Below are 6,697 nucleotides of genomic sequence, written 5' to 3'. Positions count from 1 at the left end.
ATACTCTTATACCGGTCGGAGTTTTGAGAAACAGTTTATACTCGTATACTCTTTGGAGTTTTGAGAAACAGTTTATACTCGTATACTCTTTGGAGTGTCAGGAAGCAGTTTATACTCTTATACCGGTCGGAGTTTTGAGAAACAGTTTATACTCGTATACTCTTTGGAGTGTCAGGAAGCAGTTTATACTCTTATACCGGTCGGAGTTTTGCCGTTTTTATTTGGCTTACCTTAGCGTTATAACGCCGGCTTCGACCAAGGTCTGAATGCTATTCCTGAGAGCAAAGCAATCCTTGGTGGGATGAACAACCCTTCTGTGGTATGCACAGTACTTTGGGTCCGTAGTGTTATCAGCTTCCTCCTGATTCGTGATAGGTGGTAGCTTGATCTTGTTGCCTTCGAGGAGCGATTCGAAGATGGTTGGAACGTCTTCGTCCTTGAAGGAATACTCTCTCTGGAGTCTCGGACCCGAAGTCTTCTGCTGCCTTCGGGATTGCTGTTGTGACGCTTGATTAGCACCACCAGCAGCTGCAGGTGCTTTGCCCTTACCACGGGAAGCGAAGTTTGAGTCCAGCAGATTAACCGTCGGTTGGTTCCTTTCGGCCTTCTTCCTTTTAAGGAAGCGTTCGGCTTGTTCACCGCGCACCTTCAGATCCTTCCAAGTGTCAGACGGTGCTGTCCCCATTGCCTCCAATACGTCCAATGCGAGGTTGTTGTGGCAAGTCTGGAGAATGAATTCCTCGGTGATCGGGTCCCGGCAATTCATCGCCTTGTTCCGGAACCTTTTGACGAAGGTGTCGACTAACTCCCCGTCTTTTTGTTTCTCGTCGAGCAACGATCCGATAGAGATCTCGGTGTCGTCGTCGAAGAAATTTGCAAGGAACTTCGTCTCCATGTCATCCCAGCTGTTCACGCTTCCTGGCTTGAGGCGACGATACCAATCGAAGGCAGCTCCGCGAAGAGTGCCGACGAATGACCGCACCATCAGAGGCTCGTTCCCAGAGATAGCACCCAGGTGCGATTTGAAATAAATCAAATGCTGGGTGGGGGAACCCCTTCCATCGAACGGCGTGAAGTTGATTAGACTAAACTTCGCCGGATAGGGGATTGATTCCCATTCCCTCGGGTATGGACAAGGAATGCCCGTTTTCTTTACCTCTTGAGCAGACAGCAACGTATTGATTTTACTCTCGAGGCTTTTGATCTTCAAGTCTTCACTTGTATCCCCGTTGGCATCCTCACTACCACCCCCTGCATTGATGGGAGGGTTATTGGCATTGTGAGCTTCATCCCCATCCGCGTGCTCCTTTTCCTGAGCAACCTGGTTACGGTGGCTTGGTTCACCTTGTTGGTTCCTGAATGCTTGGATTTGCTGTTCATGCATCTCTCTCATCTGCTGCATGGCCGTCTCCATCTCGAATTTAAAACTTTCTTTCTGCTTAGCCAAAGCGTCTTCAAGCATTTTGGCCATTTCTTAAATCAAATTCCGACATACCCCTGAATGGGCAGACTAAGAAAGGACCAAAGAGAAGGAAATTTTGTTGTATCTCTTCAATTTTAAATTGTTATTGTTTCATAAATGTGTCTAAGGAAAATATTAGTGCTACCTGCATTACATTAATGATTGCTAATATCATTTGACTTTCTATCCATACAAATAAAAGTTCCCCCCCCCCCTCCTTCTTGTATTTACATCAGTCTATATTAGTATCTTATGACGAATATAAGCAAAAATTCTCTATTGGGATTTCAATTGATTAAAGCACGCAGGTATTCATGCAGGAAAAAATGAGGAAGAAGAACCTTAAATTGTAATGGCACAAATAAGTTAGATGTTTGCGACGGCAACTGAATAGTTACAATTAGGTGTACAAAAGAATATTCATACCCGCAGTCTGCAGATATATCCGTATACGTATCTGTTTGTTTACGGATATGGATACTAAATATCTATGTCCAATAGGATATAAATATAAATACTGATAGCAAATACTGTATGTTTTTTAAATTTATAATTTATGACACTTTTGGAGATTATTGTACCAAATATTTAGGTGTGCTGATGTTTCTGTTTTTATATTGGTTGAAGTATCTTGTCTAATTGTTGACTGATGTGACAAAAATGATGTTCCAGCTATCATTAAGAAAGTTTTTGTAGCTTCAGTTGAGTATAAAATAAGAAAGAAGCAACTGAGATGGTTGGGGCACGTACAACATGGATCAAGCATCACATTTTTTAAGAGGAGCAATAGGGTCATAATAGTGCAGTGACAAGAATAAATGTGAAGAAGATGAAACAGAGATTAAGGCAGCGAGAAGGGTATGAAAGTTGTTACTATAGCTTTACTTGAGACTACTAGATGGAGAAATAGGAGATAATACTTGGTTTCTTTTGTAGTACTTTGAGTTAGAGGATTGATTCTCAATTCTTATCGATTATAACCTCTATTGTTTTCTCATGATAATGTCTAGCTTTGAAATTGATAACACTAATTCTTGTTCTTTCACGCTCTAATAATTAAATAATTATTTTAACTGGACTTACAATGGGTGTCTGAAATATTGGCATTGATACTATTCGAGTGGATTGGAGATCAATGTAGATGTAGTTGAAATCATGGTACAGGCATGGATATTCTTTGATATCTTATCTGCTCAAATAGAGCATTTACGAATGTGTTATGCACATGCTGTGTTTTCTATCCATACTGAGTTATCTATTGCAACTCAGGCAATTATACACTGTTCAGGACGGGGGAACTATTGCTTTGGATTGGTTGCTCGCTTCTGATGGTAAACTTCAAATCCAAAATTTGGAATAGCATGAGATAAAGACGTAATTCGTTTGAAATGTCAAGCCGAAGAGTTAACTTCGCGAAATTACTTCAATACTTATATTTAGTTTGTGACTTTCTTCAGCATTGCTATCATTTAGGATTAGTGGGCTATGAACGAGTTCCTTCTTTCTTAGTGATCTTTATCTTCAATAGTGATTTGTGGATTCAGTAAGTCAATAGTATCCCAATAATAGACAATTCCAAAAGAGTGTAAGTTTGAAAATTTGAAATTTACTATGCTAAAGAAGAAAAGTCGAGCATAGTGGCATTAATGCAGTTTCTTATTGTTGTGCCTTCTGTATACTTTGCAGTCGCAGGTGCTTCTTATGACACTGGCAGGGTCATTTCTAAAGATGATTCAACTCCCCTTGTGATTGTGATTCCTGGACTTACCAGTGATTCCGCTTCTCCAGTAAGTTATTTACTTCCATATTCCTTATTCCTGTATACACACCCAACAATTCCCCTTTACAATTTAGTCATATTCCATATTCCTCTTGGATCTTTAAGTTTATAGTCTAAATTGTAATGGTAGAAATAACTTAATATTAACAGTAATTTCTTATCACGCGTGATTTCCTCTGAGTTTTTCCTTCAAATTCAAAGGTTGCACTTACAGGTAACAGCTGATCTCACCCCTCTCAATCCAACACAGGTGGTTGTCAAGTTCGATACCTTCAAAATTCTTGGTCTGGTGAGTGATAATTTTCCTCGTAATTTAATTATATTTACATTTGAGCACTCAGTAGTTATTAATACAGATCATTTTCTTCTTTTACATCTATTGTATTTTTATTTTTATTATCATGTTTTTTGTGATATAATAAGGCCAGAGTAAATTCCTGAAAAAATAACTTACCTCTTTGTGCTTCGATAATATTCGAACAGATACCTATAAAGGCACCTGATATCGCTCGCGGTGAATTGGAAATCACTTACTTAGACGAGGAGATCTGGTAAGGCACTTCCCCAATATTATGTAATGTTTTACTGCGGTGATAAACTTTTGACTGCGAGTATCGAAAAGAAAAGAAATACTTGTTCATTTTACTTGTGTCATGTCATATTTTAGTTTGATTAAAGTCGTCGCACTATATCTGTACTATATACTTAGACGAGGAGATCCGGTAAGTCACTTCCCCAATATTATGTAATGTTTTCTTCCTGTTTTCCAAGTGCGTAATATCAAGTAAATGTCTAAATCAAATAAAATGATTACTATTTAACGAAATAGCAAGAATTTTCCTTATCTTTACGAGAAAGACCTTTAGAAGTGCTCTGTCATCATTATTCACATAGCCCAATTGTTGGATGGAGATAATGACTTCGGGAATAGTATGTGATATTGAGGCTTGTAATGTTATTTCCCTCATATGTGATGATGATTTTTAGTTTGTGATTCTTGTTTTGATTTATTTTATAATTAGGTATATCAATTCTGATTTCATCAATCTAATATCAAATAGTGCACATGCAAAGCAAAGCGAGATTGCATTTAATAATTTATTTTTATCTGATTCTGATTTGGTTCAGAATTAGAGAGGAGAACAAACCCTTGGATGATTGAAAATTATGCAACTATAGTTTCTATTTTTTAAGTTGATCCGTTCATAGTAGTTCCCTTGGATGATTGGAAACTATGAATTAATTACATCACCGTTTCTTTGATTTGGTTTGGAATCGGATAAGAGAAAGATATGGGTTGTCTTTGATTTGGTTCTGGAATCGGAGAATCACAAATGATAGAGTTTAGTTATTTTTTTTGTTGTGATTTCGGTTGTGATTTTTTTCCTAAATTAGGTATTAGGTATATCAATTCTGTTTTGATCAATCTAATATCAATTGCATAACCAATAGATTAAAGATATTAAAATGTTTTGTAATCATTACTTGAGAAAACCTGTTCCTTGAGTAATTATGTATGTTGTGAAAACCTGTTGTGCAATTCTCACGTAAATAATTTAATAATTTTTTTATGTATGTTGTCTCTGAATAATTATGTATGTTTTGTCTCTGAGTAATTATATATGTTTTGTAATACACTATTACGTGTAGATTAAATTATTTAACATTTTTTCATATTAATGCAGATATCCTACTTGGTTGGATTTGCCTTGTTTTTTTTAAAAACATTTCTAAAGTTGTCGGTGATTCAGGTTAGTTAAGCAACTTTCTTCTCTTTTCTCTTTATTTTGTTCATAGTGATGATAACTTTATTTCCTTGTATTTATCTTCTTCTACACTTAAATATTAATTATTATTATTATTATTATATGACTTAAAAAAAATTAACCTTAACATATGAGATATTTGTGATTACTGACGCATGTATAGTTTACCAAATTTCTAAAAAAAAAACCTTAAATACTATTGAACAACAAATAAAATATACTTATTCTCTCAAATTATATTCACTGCTATACTTATGTTTAATTTATATTCACTGCTATACTTATGTTTAATTTAATAAATCAATAATTTAACACATTAATTTTTTTCCCTTGTAGAAATTTACATTCTACTTCTTGGATTGCATAATCACTATACATTTGCATAAGAGAACCTTCTTCCAAATGACTTCAAACCAAGGTTTGAATTCAACATAAATATATATTATTATTGCTTTATGTGTATTTGTGTTTATTAATAGTATATTTTATTATTTTTTAACAGAAGACCACATTCTAATACATGAGAGTAGAAACACCAAATATAATCAGTTGAATGTTGATCAGAAGAGAACTTACATTCAGAAGGTCATTGATAATAATCTAAAGAGGAAAAGAAATGATTTAGCTGGCAGTAGTACCAATAGCAAGGGAAAACGTAAGATTGATTTGTTTTGTGGAGCGCAACAGCGAGAATATGAGCATGGAGGTTTGCATTGATTAATTTTATAATTTATTAAAATAATTACATGATTTTATATATCTAAATTTATTTAACACTAAAAACTATTATTTTTTTCTAGGTCAAATTACACATGAACCAGTATGTTCTTTATTACATAAACTACGGACTCCAAAGTTTTGTTCATTTTGTGGAGCAAAAAAGTTTGAACATGAGCCACCAACATCCTATTGTCACAATGGTGAAATCCACCTAGCAGATGTGAATGTTAATGACGAGTTATATGCCCTTTATACGGTACAAACCCAAGAGGCAATTGAGTTTCGAAGACAAACCAGAAAGTATAATAGCATTTTCTCATTCACATCATTTGGGGCAAGGTTTGATAGAGAACTTGCATCAAACAGAAAGGGTATTTTCACATTTAGAGCACAAGGACAAATATATCATAATCTCCCCTCTCTTATTCCAGAAGAAAATAAGCCTTCCTACTTTCAACTTTACTTTTACGATACGGAGAATGAGTTGCAAAATCGAATGGGAATATTAGATAATGCAAACATGAGTACGACTACAACTAAAAGATTGATGGATATATTAGAAGGAAACCCATATGCAAAATTTCTGCGGAAACTAAATGATTTTCCATCTCTTGAAGACTTCAAGATCATTATAAATAGAGATGCTGCAGTAGATCAACGTGTTTACAACTCGCCAACAGTGGATCAGGTTGCAGCTGTCTGGGTAGAGGGAAATAATGATAATGTTCCGTATGAGAGAGAAATAGTTGTCCATTCACACTCTGGCAAGAATCATCAAGTTAGGCACTATTTTGGTTGTTATGATCCTTTACAGTATCCTTTACTCTTTCCAGGCGGAGATGTAGGATGGCACCAAAATATTAAAAGAAGGGATAAAAATGATATTCGCCAGTCCAAACAAGTAAATACAACATCTCAAGTAACTCAGCAAACTTTTACATCTGCAGAAGATATATTTAAACGAGAAAG

The 6,697-nt window shown here is 35.4% G+C and overlaps 1 long non-coding RNA gene across 1 annotated transcript; it reads left to right on the top strand.

Annotated features, from left to right (window-relative positions):
• Positions 1-2,729: 2,729 nt before the first annotated feature.
• LOC109827211 lies at positions 2,730-3,807 on the top strand. Its single transcript, XR_002243363.1, has 4 exons — positions 2,730-2,793; positions 3,149-3,249; positions 3,457-3,531; positions 3,726-3,807. It is a non-coding gene; the product is annotated as an uncharacterized LOC109827211 (long non-coding RNA).
• Positions 3,808-6,697: the final 2,890 nt, after the last annotated feature.

This window comes from Asparagus officinalis, unplaced genomic scaffold, assembly GCF_001876935.1.
Source record: "Asparagus officinalis unplaced genomic scaffold, Aspof.V1 AsparagusV1_Un92, whole genome shotgun sequence".
NCBI classification, from domain to species: Eukaryota; Viridiplantae; Streptophyta; class Magnoliopsida; order Asparagales; family Asparagaceae; genus Asparagus; species Asparagus officinalis.
The sequence above is the reverse complement of the archived record's forward strand: the minus strand, read 5'-3'. Positions and strand labels throughout refer to the sequence as shown.